We start from the raw sequence: 24895 nt of genomic DNA, 5'->3' as shown, positions 1-24895 counted from the left end.
TGGAAGTTTATGCCCAGAGACAAATGAAAATCATTTACAAAAGACAGTCAGTGAAGCTGGAACAACCGATGCTATTTCAAAAGGAGAGAGTACAAAGGCAGAGCAGAGGACCTGGTACTGAGCATTGGAGGAAACCTCTATTAAGGGGTATTGAAAGCGGATCAGCCCAGAAAAAGAATGAAATAATCAGAACAGTAGGATGAGAAGAAGAATGGTGTGTTTCCATGGAAATCATAAGAAGTTCAAGGAGATTCTTTAAAACGGTCCAATGTTATAAAACTGTGAAGATCTTCAAGCACTGTGCTTTGTATTCTAATCTGCCTATTTCATGACACATGGATGAGGCTCAATAAATGTTTGCTGAGTGTGTAAATAGTCTAGGAACATAAGAAATGGGAAAATAGAGTGATTATCTTTTAAGTGAAATTGTAGTAGATTGGGATGAAGCAGACACAGGTTTAGGGATTTAAGGAGAGAATGAGAATATAGGCATAGAAACAGTTGTCCTAGACCACACTGAGAAATTTGGGTAGGGAAAGTGATGTATAAAACAAATCTTATCAGAGGAACAGAAGAATCCAATTAAGAGATATTATAAATTCAAATAGACCTTGAGTGACTAAGGGTCCAAGGGAAGAAGCCAGTGGACAGATAGGAATTTAAAATATTGCAAAGAAACTATTATATAAGGAAAATACATGTATCAAAACTTTTCTATCTGGGAAATTATAGAAACAGCATTTACAGATGTACTTCTTTGGACACAATGCCAGAAACATATTTCAGATTGGTCTACTTCCAGTCATAGTAAAGTTCAGAACCTTAAACCATTGGATTTTGCAACTTCAACAGCCTCATCTTCCTTATTTTGCAGAACAGAGCCCATGAACTAAGTTTGATATTAAAGACAAGTTTAGTTCAAGAATTGGCAAAAATAAGGATTAGCCAAAGTTAAAGTTACTTTCAGTTTGGTTTACTAATGAACTGAACAATGCAAAAGATATACGCAAAATTCTGGGCACAAGAGTAGATGCAACTTATTGATGCTCCCTTTGCTTTTATTAGTTGAGGTACAGCTTAACAAAGTAGCCCTCATCCACAGTGTGTTAACAGTGATTGAAGTTTATTTCTCTCATGGAAGAGTATATAGATGAATGATCCAAGGCTGTCAGGAAAGTTTTATCACCCAAGGTTGTTTACCCAAGGTTGCTAAAATTATCATCACTTCTTAGCCAGCAACAGGGGGACAGAGAAAATTCAAGGCAAACCGTCTGTATAAAGGTGCATTGGAAGTTGTACACATCCTTTCCACTCACATCCTGTGAGACCAAACTTCGTCATATGAGTACATCTAGCTACAAGAGAGGCTGAGAAATGTAGTCTGTAGCTGAGCATCCATTGCTGTTACCGAATTTTTATTCTTCACAGTCCTCAATTAACATTGCTGCTCCAAAGCATTAGTTAGGTATTTCAGATGAGAGAACTGAGACAGAGAAAAAGACAAGCAAGAGGAATACTTCCTGAAACATCATGAAATACTGAATACATATGAGAGAGATTAAGTACAAATTTACAGAGGTATCTATTTAAAATGACAATTCTATTTGGGTGTCTGTTTAAGTTTCTACCATGCAGCATTTTCAGCCAGTTTGTGTCTGTTGTCTCTGGTCAATTAAAATTATTCAGCATCAAAATCCTAGCTCTAGGACCAAAAAGAAAAAAAAAAAAGAACCTAAGAAGCATTCACTGATAGTCTGATTCTGAACAACCGCTTTGCCTCTGGTCTATTCATGCATATTTCAATTGGCATTAATGTAAAGTACCAAGTGGGCTCTCTTCTACATGAAATCCTTGTTCTCAACTTGGCAGCAATCCTGGCACTAGGTTCTAAATCGTCATTCTGGGATGGTAAATCAGCAATCCTCAGCTGATGGGTCTAACAATGAGATTGCTGGAGGCAGGTGGTGTTGTAAGGCCTAATTCTGTTGGCATTAAGTGACCATTCATATTTGCTGCAGGAGCAGTAAATTGCAGTGTTTTAAAACAGGAAGTCTGAGTTAAAAGCTGTGTAAAACCATTATACTGTAGCCAGCACTCCAGGCTCTTCTAATTAGGTCATTTGGAAAAAGATGACCTTTTAGTTTCTGTGCCTCTTTGCTGGGGACACATGTTTCTAATTATCAATTGTATTTTACTTCACTAAAGCTGTTGACAAGCTGAGCATTTTTTGTGTGCATGTATGAGTGTGTGTGTGTGTATACACACTTTGTGAAGTTAATAACATTTTTGTGTTCTAATATTCTACAAATAGAAGATGAAAACAATGTGTGCAGTAATTTTATTGTCAGAGCAACCAAAAACTCTAAGGACTTGAATGAAGAACACACTAAGGGACATTTCTGATGTTCCTGGTGCTTTAGGCCGACTTGACTTTAACTTTGTCTGAAGTCACTGTATCAATATTTATTCTGTTTAGATCTGGCAAGTGGATGTGTAAGACAAAATGGAGAAATGGACTTTGGGTCACACTGTTATTGGAAAAATAACTGCAGGTCATGCTTGACATTCTGTCCAGGACCAAAACCAAAAATCTCATGATGCTCTTTTAAGGCTCACTTGTTGTTCTGCATGCTGTTTTTGGAATGCTTACAAATGCAAACAAATACTATCTTCTAATAACCACTTATTCCAAAAGAAGCTCAGAAATAAAGGGACAATATGAGTATCTATGGTTCTAACATATAGTCTATATTTTAGGAGATAGTCTAGGAAGTGAGGCATTCCCTAAGGCTGGCTTCTCCACTGACTTTCCTTTCTGTTTCAGGGACAGTTTCTCAATGTGCTATCGTTTTTCATCAGAAATCATAAAATCACAGAGCTGGCAGGCCTTTGAGAAGGCTTCTAGCTCACAGTCTGCCTTGAGGCCTTTCTGAACTCAAACTCTCCTGGAACATAATGTTCTACTCTTAACAATCTCTCACAAGGGAAAGTTGACAAGGAATGATGGTACTATCTAAATGTTTAATATATGAATTACTCTGGCAGTTAGAAGAAAATGTATGGAGGATGATTTGAAGTTTATTATGAAATTGCTAATAATTTATTCAACTCAATTTTCCCTTAGAAGTTCTATGGTAGGTAATGATGGTTCTCTCACAGAGCATTTCAAAGTCTGGAAGGAGCTGGCAGTCATTGTATGACAGAGGGCTGGCAACAAGCCAAGGTGCCCTGCAGTGGGGCTCTGAATGGCATATCCTGGGCCAGTTTCAAGTGAAGCTAAAAGGTGGGTGAAGAGTTTCTTAATTTGGGCACTCTCTAAAGTCTGAGAGTTTTCTGCTTCTCTGGTGATCCTAGAACACTTGAGTTCTCATTTTCTTTATTCTTACACTCGGTTGGCAGCTATTTACTTTTGAGAGATTAATCAGCAATTAAAGTATCTGTTGCTACTCCTGTAGAAAAGAGGGCATATGAACAGATGGTGGGGTTGAGACATGGAAGTTCCAGGAAACACTTCCTCTTATCACGCAAATAGCTAGTTATAGTTTTATTCATGATGTGGCCATGAGAATGCACCTTGCTGACCTCCCAGTATAAGGACTGTAACTGACCTTAGCTGTTGCACTCTGAATCTATGGCTCCGTTTACTTTGAGGCCACTCTTCCTAAGGGCTTTGCCAATTAAGGGCTCAACCAGTGACTAGACCATGCAAGGATACTAAAGCATTTCATTCCTGGGAGATGCCAGATTCTTCTGACAGCCAAACTTGACTCAATAACTTCCCTGCTGCTTTGCAGAACCTCCCATATGCTGTTGGGTGCTCTAGGAAGCTTCTGCCCCACCTTATTTCCCCCTATGCCACTCTCAGGTTGTGGTATCTCACTGCTCTCCCAGTCTGCCCTGGCTTCCTTCACACTTTTACCTACTTCCTCTAAAGACATCCTTGACTAGGTAATTCTTATTTCCTCAGACACAGTGAACACTAGGCCGTGGTGCTTTATAAAACTTTCTTTGAAGGCTTGCGGGTGTTAGAGAATAACAGTGTGAAAAAGGAAAACTTACAGCTGGATGAAATCCCACCAATTCCAGATGCCATCTGCCATGCTCAACATGGGGAGCACCATTTTGACTGGCTTTATTTAGCCTCTTGCCTACTGCGACATTGCTGAGCGTTATTTTATCTCCCTCCTTAGAAGAGAATTCCCTCAAATCAGTCCTTCCTGGAAATCTGGGACACTTTTTGACTCTTTCTTCCTTTCTCACTCAACGAATTTAAGAATTTAATAGGAAGTTAACATCATACCAGTCTCTGCAGAGATGCTGTTCACAAAGCCATCAGTAGGGCTTAGAGTCTGAAATTACCTATTTCAAAATAAGATTTTGACTTTTCTTTTGCATAAGTCAAAGGATTATTAAAGTGATTTCCCTCAAACAAGAAGCAATCTGGCATTTTTTTTTTTGGACAGGGTCTTTCTCTGTTGTCCAGGTTGAAGTGCAGTGGCATGATCTCGGCTCACTGTAGCCTTGACCTCATGGGATTAAGCAATTCTCCCACCTCAGCCTCCACAAGGTGTGTACCACCACACCTGACTAATTATTTTTATTTTTTTGTAGAGACAAGGGTTTCACTATCTTGCCCTGGCTGAACTCAAACTCTTGAGCTCAAGTGATCCTCCTGCCTTGGCCTCCAAAAACTCTGATTACAGGTGTGAGCCACTGCACCTGGCCAAGCATTCTTGCCTTGAAATGTTGTATTGCTTTTACTTCTGGGACAGAGTTTCTCAAATTTGACACTACTAACATTTTGGACCTAGTAAATTCTTTGTTGTAGGAGATTGTCCTGTTTATTGTAGGATGTTTACCAGCATGCCAATACTACTATCCCAGTCAAGTCAGCCCCAAATGTCTTCAGACCTTGGCAAATGTCCCCTGAGGGCAGATTCACCCTTAGTTGAGAACTGCTGCCCTAGAGCAATAGGCACAAACTGAAGGCAACTTTTTAAATAACATTTTGCCTCTATAGGGATGAGCAGCTGAATTGCACATTTTAATGGTATTGTTAACCAAAAGGATAAAGTCTAAGGAAGACTGTGTGTGTGTGTGTGTGTGTGTGTGTGTGTGTGTATGCGGCAATCTACCTCTATTAATGCCAGGAAAAGTGAACTTATTTACCATCTGAATAATATTGTTGACTAATGCGGAAAAAACTGAAAATTTCACACTTGACTAAACATGCCACTCTGCTAAAACATTTAAGTGTGTATAGGACTATATATTATCTCCAAATGTAACAGAAATCTCCTGTTTTTATCTTTACTTTATTTATGATAAGACATTTGCTTATATGCTATAGGTACTTGGCTTTTCAAGGTCTCATTCCCTGGGTGTGTCTAGGATGCCTGCTCCATGGCATCTTTGTGATGCAGGCTATTTACCTGGAGGATAGCTTATACCTGTGTGGCTGAGGGCAAGGTCTGTAGCTGACATTCCTCTGGTTATGCATGACACATTACTTCTGTCTGATTCTTTGTACAATTCCCACCACCTGGCCCTGGTTGATGTTTCAGCCTTGCTGGTGAAGCAGTCTGTTTGCTAGAGTGGCTAATTGTGGTTATCTCAGTTTTGGCCTTCATTTGAGTATGACTCCAAGAGCACACAATTTGAGGGGTGACTCTTGTGGTAGATGGGTGGAGATGAAGCTCTCTGTACCTTCTATGCTCATTGTAGATTAGACCTGGAAAACTTCTGAAAGTTGATGATCCAAGAATTGGGAAAGATACAAAGATCTTAGTTACCATGTGGGTCTCTCCTGAAGAATTTCATTCTTTGGTTTATACATATACCCTTCACGGTATGACATTTTGATCAAAGGAAAGATCTAAGAAATACACAATGAAGCAATTGCAGGATGATGTAAAATGGAATAGGGCTAAACATCAGAATACATGGCAAGCACAGCAATTGCTGTCAGAATTCACGGAAGTGGGTTATTGTTGAGGGTAAATTTGATATGGGAAGTGTTCCAGGAGTCTTTGGGACTTGGGTTAGGTTTTGAAGGTTGGACAGGATTTACATTGACAGACAGAAAAATTTGTGCATCACAGACACTGGGTGCACGTGTGTTTAAATAGTGTGAGCAAAACCTCAGAGATACAGCCAGCTTGGAATGTTGCTGGGGGGTATACTTGACGAGGATGGAGGACTTTAGGGAGAGGATGGGGGACAAATTTGGACAGGTAGAAAGGGGACCATCCTGGGGCATTTATTTGGAGAGCTTTTGGAAAGTTCTAACAAACTTTTCTTCTGTATCTGCAATAACAGCATAACCGACAAAATCTGATGTAGGGTGGTACTCACTGTTCTCAAAACAAGTTTCACCAAAAGAGCATTGCGGAAAAAAAATCTGTTTACTGAGAGAGCAAGGAAACCAAAGTGTATTTGTGAGAGCTATGTCCTCTGAAAGTGAGCAAGGACTTGTGCAAAAATAAAAGTAGCTCTTATTTGTGAGTGATGTGCATACAAAATGAGTTACTAAGAAACCTGAGTTAATGCTTGTGGACACTGAATGGCATGGACTTACATGGCTCAGAGCATCTCACAATGCTGAGCAATTGGCAATGTCTGCATCAGAAACTGGCCACACGTACAAGAGGTAGGACTCAACTATTGACTTTTACAAACTATTGATCTTAAATTATCATAGGCTGATTTTATAGATACAAAGAATGTTGGCAAGGGTGCTTCTAGAGTTTCAGATTATCTTAACTATATATAATTAGCTCTGAAAGACTGAGTGAGGGTGGGTTATGATTTTTAAGTCCTTTTCTTTTTTTAAAAAATCTGGTTGCTTTTCATCTGCTTTGAATTCTCCCACTTGAAAATTTAGGTTCATAAAATTCCAAAAGAGACTGAAAAAGCTAAGTTCCAATTAAAAAAAGAAAACATAAATGTTACTTCCAAACTTTACCTAAGATATTGCTTTTAAGAATGATCTGGCACTAAACTGACTGCAGAAGGTTATTTATTCAAACCCTGCCTTGTTCCAAAGATAGCTATTAAGGGATTGTTCATCACTGGGGAACCTTCTTGGAGGCACACACACACACATACACACACACTTTTTTCTCCAATAGCTCATTATATTTAATGACCCCCAACATGGAGATAATTTATTAGATTATAAAGATTGAAAGCTGGAAAATTTGGTGGGAAAGGCAAACTTTATCTATTTTTTATCTTTCTATGGTGAGAAGTTGGGAAAGAAAGGAAGGCAGAATATTTGTTGCATCTCTGTCTGTGAACAGTGATGATTTGGTAGCAAGGTCAGCTACCTCATTGCCGGCATCCTTAGTCAACAGTGAAGAGGCAATGGCTGGTTCTCACATGAGGATGGCTGTCTCCCTTATGTTGTTGAGAATACCAGAAGAATCATTACTGCACATGCTTAGGTGTGTGTGGCCAAAAGAGCTCTGGCCTTGGATCAGCCAACCTGGGCTGCATTCCCTAGCTGTGTGACCTTGGATGAGTCACATAGATTCTCTGTGCCTCAGTTTCTCTTCTCTTCACTGAGGCTGCTTCTCTCAGAGGCCCCTTCTCTACTGGAATGCCTTATTTTATCCACTAAATCTGTGCTTCTGAAATTCTTTGAAATCTCCTCTTTCATCTTAAAAACTAATAAAATTTTGTACTCATTTGTGTATGTTTGAATATAAAAATAACATTTTAAATTAACAGTGAGTCCGGTGGATGCTCTGGTAACATGTGCCTCCCCTATCCTGTGGCTTCTCTAACCCCCTGGCATAGAACAGCATAACCCTGAAGGCACTTCAGTTTGAGGAGCAGGGAATTAAGCATGGTGAGGTAATCGCTGATTTTATCAATCAGAATAGGGTGGGTTAAACTGTGTTAAGAAATAATTCCAAGAGTTCAGTGGCTTAAAATAACGAAGGCTTGTTTCTTCTTCATATTAAATCGCCCCCACTGGTCATTTGGAGAGCTTGGCTTCTTTCACTCAGGACCTTTGCAGAGCAAGTCTCTGTCTCTGTTTTCGTCGTGATCTGTGATGAGCAAGGTGGGACAATGGAGACGCAGTGGCTCATTCTCTGGCTCTTAAGTCACTCACATTTCATTGGCTAAAACAAGCCAAGGCTATCCCTAATTGCGATGAAGAATAGGAGAATGCAATTCTATAAAGTTCCAGAAGATGGAGAGCCAGAAAAATTTGGTGAACAGTACTAATAACTACCACATCAGCTGAGGTCAAGAATAGGGTAGAAAGAGGTGCCCTGAACACAGGGTTGTTTTGGAGGTGTCATCTGAAGATGACCAACTACCCCTGAGTCTCTTCACAAAGGGAACACACACAATGAACTCATGGCTAATTTGTGTTTCCCTTTACTATTCACACACACTTTGTGTCACAGTATCTTTCTCCAAAGACAGTATGGGATTCTGGATTACATTAGATTCACATGCTAGTCCTGCTTCCCTGAGATCACTTCTGGAAACTACCTTGATTGGAGTTCTGGATTTTTTAGAACCCTTTGGCTGCACCTCACAGATAGTTTCCTGCTCGGCTTTCTCTCACACCTGGTGAAGCACAACTATTGTCTCTAAGTTCCACTGGTTTACAAAGCTGCCTTATCTTCAAGTTCTTAGGAGGTGCTTCATTATCAAACAAAGAGGACAGACCCCTTCTTTTGATGCTAATGTTGTTATCAGGAAGGAGACAAGGTAGCTGTACAGGAGAGGGCCCTGAAAACACACACAACCGCTTCAGGGGCTCACTGTAGCCAGTCTGCGTAGAATCTTTTCAGTTGCCCTGGGTCTCTAACTCTGCTTTTGTTATAGTCAAGTGCTGTAACAGTTCTGTACTTCTTCCCTCCATCTGCAGCATGTCTGGTGACCATTAGGGAACATTTTCTGCATTTATCTTTTGTAACAGAGTGCCAGGCACTGCAGAAAATCTGAGGTAAACTAAATTATTTCTATTTTTTGAGGCTTCTGGAGTATTAAAATAAGTAATACCAAAAGAGCATCATAGAAACTGATGAATTTTAAGTTGTTGGATGAAATGCTTCTTTTAAAAACTCTTGCCAGTACGTCTATGAAAATTGAGGTATAACCTTATTTGGAGATGTCATCAAAAATCTAAATTTGAGGCCTGTTTTAAATATGAGGCTTATGCCAAATGGTCCTCTTGGGTCCCCCTTCCTCACTCTTCCTGTGATAGGTCCTGAAAGTAAGTGTAAGACGTTCTGTTTGCCCTTGAGACACTCAAAATCTATTTGGGGAGTCAGTATTAAAAATATAATACAGAGGCTAATACAGGTAAGTATATAATAAAGTGCTAAGTTGGCAGCAGATACTACATGTATTTTTAAGAGCTCAGAGAAAAGAGGGATTACTGTGGCTAGTGGAGTCAGGAGTAGTTTTGTGGAAGAGATGGGGAAATTGATACAGGACAAAAGGATTTTAGGAACAATACCACCAACAAAAGATGTTGACTTCCTTCTATCAATTTACATTCAAATAAAACTGGCTCTACTTTATGAGTTTCCACTTGTTGGTCCAGTCTCCATTCTCAGCCTGGATCAGAACTTTTCTGAATCCTATATAATTTAAGCCCTGAGTTGCTAATCTTTTGAATTAAGTTAATATGTGAACCACTAGCCACCAGGGATGCAGATTTGAGAGCAAACAATGGACTCCGCTCCCTCTTTCCTTTGAGGCCAGAGCTAATAGCTTTCCTTGCTGGGCGTGCAGAACCAGGAGGGGGATGAGCAGCATGGATGCTGAGTTGATGCAGGCAAGCCTTCTGGAAGGGCTTCTAAAGCTGCCCTGTCTTTGAAGTGAGTGAGAATACCTCACGTGGAGCTATCCCGAGGATTGATAGGACCAGACCCACAAAATTTTCTAGCTGTAGTGGCGCCGTGAGCATCCCCTACAGCTTCCCCTTTGGACAGCAGAAGCCTTGAGAGCACACCCCATGGAGCCACCAAGTCTGCAAGAGCAGCGGGGAGCAGTTACCACCAATTGAATTCTACTCCCTGCTGCGGTGCTGAGTGGAGGGGGCTTCTCATCGGATGGAACTTTCATTCCTTCTAAGAGGACATATATATATATATAGTTTTTCCTCTTAAAACCAAAGTTGGAATATTTATTTGAAAATGAATTCCTAGACTCTGGTTTTAGTTAAAAATTTCCATAGGGAACAATAGAACTATAGTACATTTCTAATTTAAAACTTTGCATTGTTGATGAAGTTTTGAAAATAACAGAAGTAGGCAACCCAAACATCTGTTACTTTAATTTTTTTTCCTCCCTCAACTTGTAGCAAACTTGTGGCACTAGTCTTGGAATGTGGGCACTGTCTCTGATCAGTATTTTAGGGAGTTTTGGAATGCACAAGAAAATATAGATAAGATTCTGTGCTTAAAATTTATAATGCATTGCAGATTGCACTGTGGGTTTCTGAAACAATGAAAAGTCATGGTGGGTTTTAAAGCAGTTTAGAGGAATAGCTCAGATCTTTGATGCAGGGCACTTAAATTAATGCTAGTCACAACATAAAGCTCAAGTTCAAAATTTATGTCTCCCTCTGATTACCACACATCAACCTACTTGAAATGGAGATGAAATTGCATTTCTCTGGGGGAAACATGGTGCTATTTTGATGATCAAATGTATTGGGAACAGAGGTTCTTGTTAGCCACGTTGTGTTTGGTGTGGGGAAGTTTCAGGCAACTTGGCGCTGGACCGGTGGGTGGAGGTGGAGCAGGGTGGCCGTTACAATTAGAGCCTCTGGTGAGGAAGAGGGGGCGCCAGACTCTTAGTTTTCATTGAGCTGGGTTACAGAATGCACTAGCTGCCTGGGCCATGGCTTCTGTGTCACTGGGAACAGGCAGCTCACTGTGTAGGTCCAGGAAATCTGCAGCGTCACAGCTTGTCTTTCTAGAGGAAGCATTGGTCAAGGATTTACATTCTGGAATAAATCCCTGTATTTCACCATTATTATTATTGTTATTACTATTTTCTGGCAAAAACTTCTTAAAATGAATGTGAAATTGAGATGATCTTTATGTAACCAAAGTGCTATCGCAATATAACCTGCCAAGAAGTTATCATTCTGCTCAAAATATTAAAGGTCATTTTCATCCCCTTTTAAAATGTCCTTCTGACCCTGCCACCCTGCGTTGGGCAGGCTGCAGCCTGGCAGGTATAGGGCTGGGAGGCGACACCGAGATGGTAGTGTTCTTTGATCACCTGCCATGAGGTACTGGGCAGATCTAGTTGGGAATGAAAGATGACCAGGTAAGCTGGCTTGGTCTGGCACTATTTCTAAAGGAGAAGCTATAGAGGTATTGGTGTTTGCAGTTAGATGGCTCCTGCCAGGATGCTTTCTGTGCTGACTAGGTTCACTTCTTTTCAGGGCTCTGTCTCTTGGGCAGACCTTTAGGTCTTAAGCAGACAAGTCTGCTTGGCTCCTTCAGCTTCACAATGGGCCCTGTTTTTTCACAGTGAGACATTTTCTCTTGATAAAGTCAGTGTTGATCTTCCTGGGAAGAGCAATGGAGGGAATGTAGGTTCTAATAGGTTCTGGACATTCTTCCCACTTAAAAAAAATGAACTTCTTTTTTTCAATTCCTAGGGCCTGGAGTTTTTTCCTATGTACTTCTCTTATGAAATAATAAGCTTCCAATAGGTGTGCATTATATTTCTAAGCCAGAATTAAAAACCAGATATCTATTAGTTTGGAAATCCAGGGTCTGGCTGTTATAATGACTAACCTGTTTTTATCTCTGCAGAAATTACTGTTTAATATTATATCGTGTTGAATTTTTCCCAATGGTAATCTTATGATGGCTGCAGCTACCTGTTAACTTCAACAAGCACACTGGCCTGGAGACTACATGATGGTGTATCAGTAATGGTAAGAGCATCCTTTTCCCTAGTATTACTAGGTAAGTTGCTACCTACCTGAGAAGCATCTTATATATGGATTACTAATTTAGTTCCTTATTTCTGGCTAAAAAAGGCAATTGAAATATAGGCTTGCCAGAGATTAAGGAGAAAAGTTAATGGCCAGCCTCTACTTTTTCTCACTTTAGAAGTGAAAACTGTGGTTATTACTATTATTAATTACAACCAAAACAATCACAAATTTAAGCAGCCTTCCAGACAACTTCAGGAGTATTTTTAAATAATCAATTTTACTTTAAAATGTTTAATTAAAAAGTTTAGAGAAGAATTTCCAATTTTGGTCATTGCTCTTAAACAGTGATGTGACACAGTTTATCTTTTCTGCCTTTCCCTCCGTGTCCTCTCCTAAGAGCAGGTGCCTCTCCATCATTGCCCATCAAAGACATTTCTGATGCTCCAGAAGGATACCCTTGAGGTCATCCTGTTCTCACCTCCAATATTCATTATGATCTCTAACATCACTATATACAACATTTTTGTGTATATAAAATAATTTCTGGTGCCTTCATGTGGTTGGGGGTTTCTTTACATGAATATTTGCTCTTTATCCTTAGGCCTTCCTCTTGGCTTTGCTTTTGCAGATATATTCACACATATGATTATACTCATGTAAAATACACATGCCTATATGCATACAATTGTGTACAAATTAATGTACATGACTCTCAGTAAAATTTTGTTGAATCAATTAATAAACGTACACACACATGTGCTTGTGTGTAAGGGGTGGTTTGTTTTGCTTGTACTCTATAGATGCAGGCACTGAGAATAGTTTTCTTTTGTCCCTGAAGTTTTTATTGTATAGCTTCGAAGATTTTCCTTGCTGGATAATTTCTTTTAAGAAATTTTGATGAAAATGTGCACAGCAATTTTGACTTACTTGTAGGTGGAAAGAAGAATAATTTTTACACTTGGAAGCAATTTTGGAGTTTTTCACACGTGGATAATTCCCTGAGCTTTCAAAGCAAACATTTCAAAATTTCCTTTTCTTCAGATTGAACTGGTTGAAAGTAATATTACAATGTTTGTGCCTTGCTTTTTATAATTATTTATATATGTACACTTATATTTATGTAATCAATGTTACTATACATCTCTAATTGCTAATTAGTTGCTTACTTTTTCAGTGCATTTTTAAATGCTCTGAAATCTATTCATCTATATATCTATCCTAGGGACAAAGGTAATATTCTTTTCCTTTTTGAATCTCTGGGAAATTTATTTATTTGCTTTTAGCCATGGAAAGAATTTTATTTTTTGTCTAAGTAGGCATTTATTTTGAGGTAAATATAAAACATACAATTTTCCCCAAAGTCTATTTTCATATTACCTTTTAACTATGTGCTAGTAATGGGTACAGGGTTACTGTCACCCTCACCCCATCCATTTTACCCTAGAATGGTTGGCATTATGTGGAATTGGTCCTCTATGCAGGTGAAAGCCTGCCCATGAAGTTTACAATAGCTATGAAGCCCTATGGAGGGAATTAAAAATTCTCTCCCTTTGAAAGTGGAACATCCTCCACCAACTGGTAAAAATAAGCCTTTTTTTTTTTTTTTGTATTGGAAGAACTTCAGGGATTCTGAAAACTAGGAGGAAAACATACCACACAGTCTGCGAATACTGTGTTTAGGAAGGTTTGACAACAGAGGGAAAAAAGCCTGTTTCAGGACTCTCAGGCTGGGAGGTAGCTGTTTTAGTGGGGCTATTGAAATCTGAAATGACCTCTTTTTATATCTTGAAGAACTAAATCTACTGCAAAAAGGTAAGATTTTCAAGTTGTAATAATAAAGACTAAATTTTAACTTATGAGGTCTTTCAGTATACTAACTCAACTCTAATTCGATATTATTAGTAAACTGGATAATAGTTCAGAGTATACTGAATAAAAAATGTAGTAAACAGGCAAAATATTGTTATGACATGAATCTCATGTATGGTATTCTCCTTCCTTCTCTGTATAGGATTTACAACTGCAAACATCTCAAGCAGCAGTGCCACATCCCTGCTACCTCCCTGCTTGTGCGTGTGTCCCTACATTATCCAAAATAGGGGTGGGCTAATGACGATTGCAGGCTGACTCCAGCCCACCACTTGCTTCTATAAATAAAGTCTTATTGTACACAAACATAGCCACTTATTTAAGCACTGTTTGTGGCTGCTTTTCTGTTAAACATCAGGGTCGAGTAGATGAGACAGAGAGCATGTGGTTTGCAAAGCTAAAAATATCCTTGCCCTTGTAGAAAAAGTTTGCCAACCCCTGACCTAAGATATTAATTTTCTTCAATTGATATGAATTTGCTTCACTGATGGTATCATAGAAAACTGTGATGTGTATTCCTTCTCCTGTGACTTATCTCTTTCTTTTTGATAGGAAAACTAAAAGCAAAACAAGAAGACCTAAAAAATGGGGCTGGGGGAACTCCCAAAACAACAACAACTAAAAATCCTTAAAAAATTTAAGAAGTGCTGATAAGAATCATGAAATAGGCCCATTAAAATATACTGATACTATTGAAAAATGATATTTTTGCCCAACAACATAATAAGAAAATAATACTTAGAACACTTATATTCTCTTTCTAACTTTGCCATTCTTCAACTCAGAGATCAGCAAACCTTTCTGGTAGAGGACAAGATAGTAAATATTTTAGGCTTTGTGCGCTATATTTATTTTATTTTATATACGACAAGTGGTGGGCCACATTTGGTGAGCAGGCCCATAATTTAACTACCTCTTCTCTAACTCAGTGGTCTTGATAGACCACAGCTTATACAGGCTGCATTTTCAGAACACTGAAATCAACATGCTTTCGAGTTTTAATGATTTTCTATCTTGTGTGAATCAAAACCAAAGTTGATCAAATCCACTACATTTTCCATGGATTGTTTTCTTACCATGTGGAAAACAGAGTCAGAACAATACAGGCGAGACAGCATTTCCTGCTGTATAAGTTTCTATTGCTGGGTAATAAATGACTTCCAAATGTAGAAGTGTAAAAACAACAAATATTTAATTTTACTCTAGTTTTGTGGGTCAGAAATTCAGGAAGAGGCTGGTTGGACATCTTCACTTTGTGTTTCTCATTTGGTTGTAGTTAGGTGTCAGCTAGGGCTGTGGCCATTTGAAGCCTGGCATAGGCTGGTGGCCGGCAGTTGATGCTGGCTGTCAAATGGGAGCTTAGCTGGGACAGTTGGTTGGAGTGCCTATACATGGCCTCTTCATCAGGGAGGTCTTAGGGTAGGCAGACTCTTTAGATGGTGCCTGGCTTACCCCCATGTGAACATTCTTAGAGAATAAGGTGGAAGTTGCATAACCTATTCTGATCTAGCCCAGGAAGCCTGTGCTCTGTAAGTCAAGAAGTCACAAGTTTGCCCACATTCAAGGGGAGGAGAGATAGACCCTACCTCCCAATGGAAGGGTTGTGAAATCATCTGGGGCCATATTTTAAAATTACCACACCCAGCTTTGGTGATTTTAAGTTTATAACTCAAACATGGATTTAATAGAATTTTAAAATTCAATATTATATAATTGTACCAGCTATTGTATAATTAACCAAGGTTATTAAGGGCAAGACATCATAACTAAGATCATCTCAGATATCCAATTAAACTGATAAAAAGAACAAAATAGGCTGATTTTCCAAGAAAGTAAAATAGTTGTAAGATTTCAAAAAGGTCTGTTACCAAGTTTTTGTCTTAATGGGGTCACATATTTATCCCTTCTGACAGAATAACATTCATTCAGGTATAAATCAGATCTGAGTTAGTGAAAAACTTGGTTATGGAGTATATTAAGAAAAATGAATTTGTTATTTTTAAGTAACTAAAGTAGGCCATGAAAGGCATTACTAAGCAGAAGAAACCATCCATTTTTATATTCTTGCTGAGAATTTACTATGTGCCGGGCACTATTCTCCATGCAGAAGGTATAGCAGTGAATAAAAGAGACAATAATCCTTCTTCTCAGAGAGACTAATTGGTTTTCCCCTCTCAGGGAAACAGATATTAAACAAAAGCCACTTCTAAGTCACAACCTGAGAAGTATTGTGAAGAAGAATAAAACAGGGCGAGGAGGATACAGAGTGGCTGAGAGATTAAGGATGGAATGTTATTTTAAATAACATAACCAGGGAAGGTGGCATTTGAGCTGAGAAGGAGAGTGGGCAGACAAGCCATGTGGCATTCTGGGGGAAGTGCGTTTCAGGTAGGTGCAGAGCTTATGTGAAATGCCCATGTAACTAGGGTGGAAGGACCAACTGGCAGAGTGGTAAAAGATGAGGTTAGGGAAGATGTGATGGTAGTGGGGGTGTGGGTGGGGGTAGCTCATGTGGGTCTTGTTGGCCACAAGGAGTCTGAATTTTATTGAGTGAAAGAGGAAGTCATTAGAATTTCTATTAGAGGAGTGAAATAATCTGACTTAAAAAAACAAATCACTCTGGCCTCTATGTAAATAATAGCCTGTTTTTTGGCAGGGAGGGGGAAGGTGAAGTAGGCAAGAATGGAGTCAGGAGAACCAGTTAGGAGACTTTTGTACTATTCTAGGCACAAAATGTTTGTAGGTTGGAATAGAGTGCTAGCAGTAGCAGTAATTAGAAAAAATAAAGAGATTGTACCCATTTTACAGATGAGTAAATGGACGTTTAGAAATTTTAATCAATAAGTTTGCAAGTGGTGAACTGGTATTCAAATCTAGATATAATTTCACAGATCAACTTCAGCAATGTGGATTTTCACATATTTAAAATTAATAAATTCCAAATAGATGATATTTTACTGTACTTTTAGTGAATTGGGTTAAATTAAAAGCGGTTGGCCATGGTCCTGCTTTGTAGACATTTTCTCTGAACATAGCTCCTCTTCATGGTCTCCATGTAGAAAACATTTAAAATCCAGTAAATTGAATAAAATTTAAATTACATCATCATTGTTTATATGATTTCTATGGAAAAATGAAGGAATGACTGCAGATATAAAACCCATAAACTGCATACAAACATTCAGCATAATCATGATGAACAAGGTTTAACAGTTAATCTAAGAACTGCTGTCGTCAGTTTGGGGAATTGATAAGTGATCAATAATATATTAGAAACTTTTTTTTCCAGGTTCAATAACAAGAGTATTGACAGTCATTTTGGGAGGAATTTGGAAGCGAATCTAAGAGTCCATACTTTCCATTGAAAAGTGGACATTAGTAGAACTATTCATTATGATACTTTAGGCATTCTGGAGCATCTCCTGTGATTAGCTCTTTCTTCCTTTGGGCAAGGGGTGGGACGGAGACTCTTTTCTTCTATTCTTGGTACAGTGCTTACAAAATGTTTATTGGAGAAGAAATTGATTCCTTTATCATCAAGTTCACGAACTCTTTATTTTATTCACCACGTTTACCTTCTTTGTGAGCTCTCTGAGTTACTTACATGGTGGTTTACTTGTGTCTCTAAAACCTCGCTGTTCCTTGATTTATAGGTTACATTGTGCCTTTTCTCTTCCACATGATGGAGATCTTCAAAGTAAGCATCTTTCAAAGCAGTGACAAGCAAAATACAGCTGGAAGATCAGTAACTCCCTGTTAAGCAGCTTTGCTTGCTGTCATTGTTGACTGCCAGGGGGTGGTGATCCATGTCAGTCACTAAAATGACACCTTGGCAAGACTGAAGTCTGCTCCTGGAGTTTTTGTGTATGGAAACAATTTTAAGGTAATGAGATTTTCATATATTTCTAGCACCTTTCACAGGGTCTGGAACATAGTAGGTACCCAGCAAATATTTATTAATGTTAATTATAAAATCATATTTTGAAAGCTGTACTAACACATGGTAGGTAGATTTGTTGCAGATTGGAGCAATGCAAGAATTTCTTGTCAATCCTAAAGTTTATTAATAGCAGAATAAATAACCCTCCAAGCAGGCAGAGTCATTTAGCAAGACCCAATGAATTGATATAAACTTATATTTTTAAGCCATCAAAGTAAGAAGAGATTAAGACTAACGTTTACTTATTAAGATAATTTCCTAATCATTCTTATAAGAACTTAATGAGTGACAAACTGACGCTGGATATAAATTTATGATTTCCCAAAATAACATTTGATTGGTTTGAGTGATGTCTTACATCAAGTAATCATAGTTAATTTTTGCTTCTGGAGAGATTTGACTTTACCAGTCTATCATGTCATCAGATGTATTTCAAGAATGATTTCTTTGTCTGTTGATACAGAGTTAAAGGATTCCTATGGATATTCTTGAATCTATAACTTGTATTTTTATTGGGGCAGATGGGACAAATTCCCAATAGTGGCAAAAGATTCCATCTTCATTTGAAATGTACTGCAAACATCAAAAGATGATTTCACATTTAAAAATATTTTTGTCATAAATCAAGGGCAAAGATAGGATTTTTTCCCACACACTTATAGTTGACAATAGTGCAAGAAGCAATAGGTCACTTATTTTAAGTTCAAATAAAAGCCAATAAATGCTGCACCTTTGAAAGATTATATTTCTGTTACCAGTCACTGCCCTAACAATCAAAGCTCCAACAACACCAACACAATCATGAATGTCACAATGATAATTGAAAATAGGGATAATCCTTACCAGCTATAAATAACTTGGGTAACATATAGAAATGGAAAGGTTAGGCTGGGTGAAGAAAAGAATGTTCCCTCTATTCTAGCACTTGCTGCTAGAGATGACATGAAGAATCTGGCTGTCTCTTGACCCAGATTCCCATTTTTCCTCCTGGACCAGGCACAGTGCAGGTCTTTCTCAGGTCTCTACCCTTCTCTGGAGCAGTGGTGGATGCTTATTTTAAGAGCTACTGTGGTTCCCCACTTTGCCTTTGAGATCTGGTGGTTATGACATCACACTGGTTCTCAAACCCTGGCTGCACACTGGAAGCACCCAGGAGCTTTTGTAAACTCCCCATATCCCAGCTCCATCTTCAAAGATTCTGAGTTTATTGGCCCTGAGTGTGACTCAGGTTTTGTCTTTTTTGGAGAGTTCCCCAGATACTTTTAGGTGCAATTGGAATTGAGAACCACTGGCCTAATCAAGTTTAGAAGAAGGAAGAGAGCACAGACTTTGAGTTTTGCCTAAGTTCTCATCCTCGATTTTGTTTTCCCACAGGTTCCTTGGAGTCTCAGAAAAACCCAGTGAATCCAGTCTCAAGTGAACCCAGTGATAGTGATTCATGGTTCCTGATTCTTTTCTAAACTGCTTTCTCAATTCTCTTTGTTCATAACCTTTCCCAGGCAGGAAACTCAAAAGAGAGGTCAGAGAAGGACAAGAATCCTCATGCTATTTGGCATCTTATTGTAAGACGTGGTGGAATGTGTTCAGCAAGTAAATTTGGCAGAATTGAAGAGTAATGGATTGGCATATCAAAATGCATATACAAAAAAATCAATCAAAGCAAACAACTTCATTCATAGTGTTACAGTAAACAAGTTTTAGTATGGAATTTTAAAAGTCTTAGATTCAGGTTGTGGCTTCACTATTTCCAGGAGTATGACTAGTTTGATTTATGTACCCACTCTGAGCTTTAGTTTTCTTATCCATAATATAGAAACAATATCTGCTGTACTTTTCTTTTTTTATTATTATACTTTAAGTTCTAGGGTACATGTGCACAATGTGCAGGTTAGTTACATATGTATACATGTGCCATGTTGGTGTGCTGCACCCATTAACTCCTCATTTACATTAGGTATATCTCCTAATGCTATCCCTCCCCACTCCCCCCACCCCACGGCAGGCCCTGGTGTGTGATGTTCCCCTTACTGTGTCCAAGTATTCTCATTGTTCAGTTCCCACCTATGAGTGAGAACATGCAGTGTTTTGTTTTTTGTCCTTGCGATAGTTTGCTGTGAATGATGGTTTCCAGCTTCATCCATGTCCCTACAAAGGACATGAACTCATCCTTTTTTGTGGCTGCATAGTATTCCATGGTGTATAGGTGCCACATTTTCTTAATCCAGTCTATCATTGATGGACATTTGGGTTGGTTCCAAGTCTTTGCTATTGTGAATAGTGCCGCAATGAACATATGTGTGCATGTGTCTTTATAGCAGCATGATTTATAATCCTTTGGGTATATACCCAGTAATGTGATGGCTGGGTCAAATGGTATTTCTAGTTCTAGATCCTTCAGGAATCACCACACTGTCTTCCACAATGGTTGAACTAGTTTACAGTCCCACCAACAGTGTAAAAGTGTTCCTATTTCTCCACATCCTCTCCAGCACCTGTTGTTTCCTGACTTTTTAATGATCGCCATTCTAACTGGTGTGAGATAGTATTTCATTGTGCTTTTGATTTGCATTTCTCTGATGGCCAGTGATGATGAGCATTTTTTCCTGTGTCTGTTGGCTGCATAAATGTCTTCTTTCGAGAAGTGTCTGTTCATATCCTTTGCCCACTTTTTGATGGGGTTGTTTGTTTTTTTTTTTGTAAATTTGTTTGAGTTCTTTGTAGATTCTGGATATTAGCCCTTTGTCAGATGAGTAGATTGCAAAACTTTTCTCCCATTCTGTAGGTTGCCTGTTCACTCTGATGGTAGTTGCTTTTGCTGTGCAGAAGCTCTTTAGTTTAATTAGATCCCATTTGTCAATTTTGGCTTTTGTTGCCGTTGCTTTTGGTGTTTTAGACATGAAGTCCTTGCCCATGCCTATGTCCTGAATGGTATTGCCTAGGTTTTCTTCTAGGGTTTTTATGGTTTTAGGTCTAATGTTTAAGTCTTTAATCCATCTTGAATTGATTTTTGTATAAGGTGTAAGGAAGGGATCCAGTTTCAGCTTTCTACATATGGCTAGCCAGTTTTCCAAGCATCATTTATTAAATAGGGAATCCTTTCCCCATTTCTTGCTTTTGCCAGGTTTGTCAAAGACCAGATGGTTGTAGATGTGTGGTATTATTTCTGAGGGTTCTGTTCTGTTCCATTGGTCTATATCTCTGTTTTGGTACCAGTACCATGCTGTTTTGGTTACTGTGGCATTGTAATATAGTTTGAAGTCAGGTAGCATGATGCCTCCAGCTTTGTTCTTTTGGCTTAGGATTGACTTGGCAATGTGGGCCCTTTTTTGGTTCCATATGAACTTTAAAGTAGTTTTTTCCAATTCTGTGAAGAAAGTCATTGGTAGCTTGATGGGGATGGCATTGAATCTATAGATTACCTTGGGTAATATGGCCATTTTCACGATATTGGTTCTTCCTATCCAGGAACATGGAGTGTTCTTCCATTTGTTTGTGTCCTCTTTTATTTCCTTGAGCAGTGGTTTGTAGTTGTCCTTGAAGAGGTCCTTCACATCCCTTGTAAGTTGGATTCCTAGGTATTTTATTCTCTCTGAAGCAATTGTGAATGGGAGTTCACTCATGATTTGGCTCTCTGTTTGTCTGTTATTGGTGTATAGGAATGCTTGTGATTTTTGCACATTGATTTTGTATCCTGAGACTTTGCTGAAGTTGCTTATCAGCTAAAGGAGATTTTGGGCTGAGACGATGAGGTTTTCTAAATATACAATCATGTCATCTGCAAACAGGGACAATTTGACTTCCTCTTTTCCTAATTGAATACCCTTTATTTCTTTCTCCTGTCTGATTGCTCTGGTGAGAACTTCCAACACTATGTTGAATAGGAGTGGTGAGAGAGGGCATCCCTGTCTTGTGCCAGTTTTCAAAGGGAATGCCTCCAGTTTTTGCCCATTCAATATGATATTGGCTGTGGGTTTGTCATAAATATCTCTTATTATTTTGAGATACGTCCCATCAATACCTAATTTATTGAGAGTTTTTAGCATGAAGGGCTGTTGAATTTTGTCAGAGGCCTTTTCTGCATCTATTGAGATAATCATGTAGTTTTTGTCTTTGGTTCTGTTTACATGCTGGATTACATTTACTGATTTGCGCATGTTGAACCAGCCTTGCATCCCAGGGATGAAGCCCACTTGATCATGGTGGATAAGCTTTTAATGTGCTGCTGGATTTGGTTTGCCAGTATTTTATTGAGGATTTTTGCATCAATGTTCATCAGGGATATTGGTCTAAAATTCTCTTTTTTTGTTGTGTCTCTGCCAGGCTTTGGTATCAGGATGATGCTGGCCTCATAAAATGACTTAGGGAGGATTTCCTCTTTTTCTATTGATTGGAGTATTTTCAGAAAGAATGGTACCAGCTCCTCCTTGTACCTCTGGTAGAATTCGGCTGTGAATCCATCTGGTCCTGGACTTCTTTTGGTTGGTAGGCTATTATTTATTGCCTCAATTTCAGAGCCTGTTATTGGTCTATTCAGGGATTCAACTTCTTCCTGGTTTAGTCTTGGGAGAGTGTATGTGTCCAGGAATTTATCCATTTCTTCTAGATTTTCTAGTTTATTTGTGTAGAGGTGATTCTCTGATGGTAGTTTGTATTTCTGTGATATCGGTGGTGATATCCTCTTTATCATTTTTTATTGCATCTATTTGATTCTTCTCTCTTTTCTTCTTTATTAGTCTTGCTAGCAGCCTATCAATTTTGTTGATCTTTTCAAAAAACCAGCTCCTGGATTCATTGATTTTTTGAAGGGTTTTCATGTCTCTATCTCCTTCAGTTCTGCTCTGATCTTAGTTATTTCTCGCCTTCTGCTAGCTTTTGAATGTGTTTGCTCTTGCTTCTCTAGTTATTTTAATTGTGATGTTAGGGTGTCAATTTTAGATCTTTCCTGCTTTCTCTTGTGGGCATTTAGTGCTATAAATTTCCCTCTACACACTGCTTTAAATGTGTCCCAGAGATTCTGGTATGTTGTGTCTTTGTTCTCATTGGTTTCAAAGAACATCTTTATTTTTGCCTTCATTTTGTTATATACCCAGTAGTCATTGAGGAGCACGTTGTTCAGTTTCCATGTAGTTGAGTGGTTTTGAGTGAGTTTCCTAATCCTGAGTTCTAGTTTGATTGCACTGTGGTCTGAGAGACAGTTTGTTATACTTTCTGTTCTTTTAGATTTGCTGAGGAGTGCTTTACTTCCAACTATGTGGTCAATTTTGGAATAAGTGCGATGTGGTGCTAAGAAGAATGTATGTTCTGTTGATTTGGGGTGGAGAGTTCTGTAGATGTCTATTAGGTCCACTTGGTGCAGAGCTGAGTTCAATTCCTGGATATCCTTGTTACCTTTCTGTCTCGTTCATCTGTTTAATGTTGACAGTGGGGTGTCAAAGTCTCCCATTATTTTTGCGTAGGAGTCTAAGTCTCTTTGTAGGTCTCTAAGGACTCGCTTTATGAATCTGGGTGCTCCTGTATTGGGTGCATATATATTTAGGATAGTTAGCTTTTCTTGTTGAATTGATTCCTTTACCATTACGTAATGGCCTTCTTTGTCTCTTTTGATCTTTGTTGGTTTAAAGTCTGTTTTATCAGAGACTAGGATTGCAACCCCTGCCCTTTTCTGTTTTCCATTTGCTTAGTAGATCTTCCTCCATCCCTTTATTTTGAGCCTATGTGTGTCTCTGCACCTGAGATGGGTCTCCTAAATACAGCACACTGATGGGTCTTGACTCTTTATCCAATTTGCCAGTCTGTGTCTTTTAATTGGAGGATTTAGCCCATTTACATTTAAGGTTAATATTGTTATGTGTGAATTTGATCCTGTCATTATGATGTTAGCTGGTTATTTTGCTCGTTAGTTGATGCAGTTTCTTCCTAGCCTCGATGGTCTTTACCATTTGGCATGTTTTTGCAGTGGTTTGTACTGGTTTTTCCTTTCCATGTTTAGTGCTTCCTTCAGGAGCTCTTTTAGGGCAGGCCTGGTGGTGACAAAATCTCTCAGCTTGTGTGTAAAGTATTTTATTTCTCCTTTACTTATGAAGCTTAGTATGGCTGGATAAGAAATTCTGGGTTGAAAGTTCTTTTCTTTAAGAATGTTAAATATTGGCCCCCACTCTCTTCTGGCTTGTAGAGTTTCTGCCAAGCGATCTGCTGTTAGTCTGATGGGCTTCCCTTTGTGGGTAACCTGTCCTTTCTCTCTGGCTACCCTTAACATTTTTTCCTTCATTCCAACTTTGGTGAATCTGACAATTATGTGTCTTGGAGTTGCTCTTCTCGAGGTATATCTTTGTGGCGTTCTCTGTATATCCTGAAGTTGAATATTGGCCTGCCTTGCTAGATTGGGGAATTTGTCTTGGAAAACACCCTGAAGAGTGTTTTCCAACTTGGTTCCATTCTCCCCATCACTTTCAGGTACACCAATCAGACGTCGATTTGGTCTTTTCACACTGTCCCATATTTCTTGGAGACTTTGTTCATTTCTTTTTACTGTTTTTTCTCTAAACTTCTCTTCTCACTTCACTTCATTCATTTCATCTTCCATCACTGATACCCTTTCTTTCAGTTGATTGAATTGGCTACGGAAACTTGTGGATGCATCACGTAGTTCTCGTGCCATGGTTTTCAGCTCCATCAGGTCATTTAAGGACTTCTCTACACTGGTTATTCTAGTTAGCCATTTGTCTAATATTTTTTCAAGGTTTTTAGCTTCTTTGTGATGGGTTCGAACTTCCTCCTTTAGCTCGGAGAAGTTTGATTGTCTGAAGCCTTCTTCTCTCCACTCGTCAAAGTCATTCTCTGTCCAGCTTTGTTCTGTTGCTGGCAAGGAGCTGCGTTCCTTTGGAGGGGGAGAGGCGCTCTGATTTTTATAATTTTTGGCTTTTCTGCTGTGTTTTTTCCCATCTTTGTGGTTTTATCTACCTTTAGTCTTTGATGCTGGTGATGTACAGATAGCGTTTTGGTGTGGATGTCCTTTCTGTTTGTTAGTTTTCCTTCTAACAGTTAGGACCCTCAGCTGCAGGTCTGTTGGAGTTTGTTGGAGGTCCACTCCAGACCCTGTTTGCCTGGGTATCAGCAGCAGAGGCTGCAGAACAGCGAATATTGCAGAACAACAA

General features: G+C 38.9%; 1 long non-coding RNA gene across 1 annotated transcript in view; it reads left to right on the top strand.

Annotated features, from left to right (window-relative positions):
- Positions 1-14124, top strand: part of LOC134758459 (uncharacterized) — a 138974-nt gene extending 124850 nt beyond the window's left edge. The window contains exons 5-6 of the long non-coding RNA XR_010133668.1: positions 11869-11929; positions 13944-14124. This is a non-coding gene — a long non-coding RNA (uncharacterized lncRNA). The remainder of the gene's footprint in view (positions 1-11868; positions 11930-13943) is intronic.
- The last annotated feature ends 10771 nt before the right edge of the window (positions 14125-24895 follow it).

Source organism: Gorilla gorilla, chromosome 4 (assembly GCF_029281585.2).
Source record: "Gorilla gorilla gorilla isolate KB3781 chromosome 4, NHGRI_mGorGor1-v2.1_pri, whole genome shotgun sequence".
In the NCBI taxonomy this organism is placed as follows: Eukaryota; Metazoa; Chordata; class Mammalia; order Primates; family Hominidae; genus Gorilla; species Gorilla gorilla.
The sequence above is the reverse complement of the archived record's forward strand: the minus strand, read 5'-3'. Positions and strand labels throughout refer to the sequence as shown.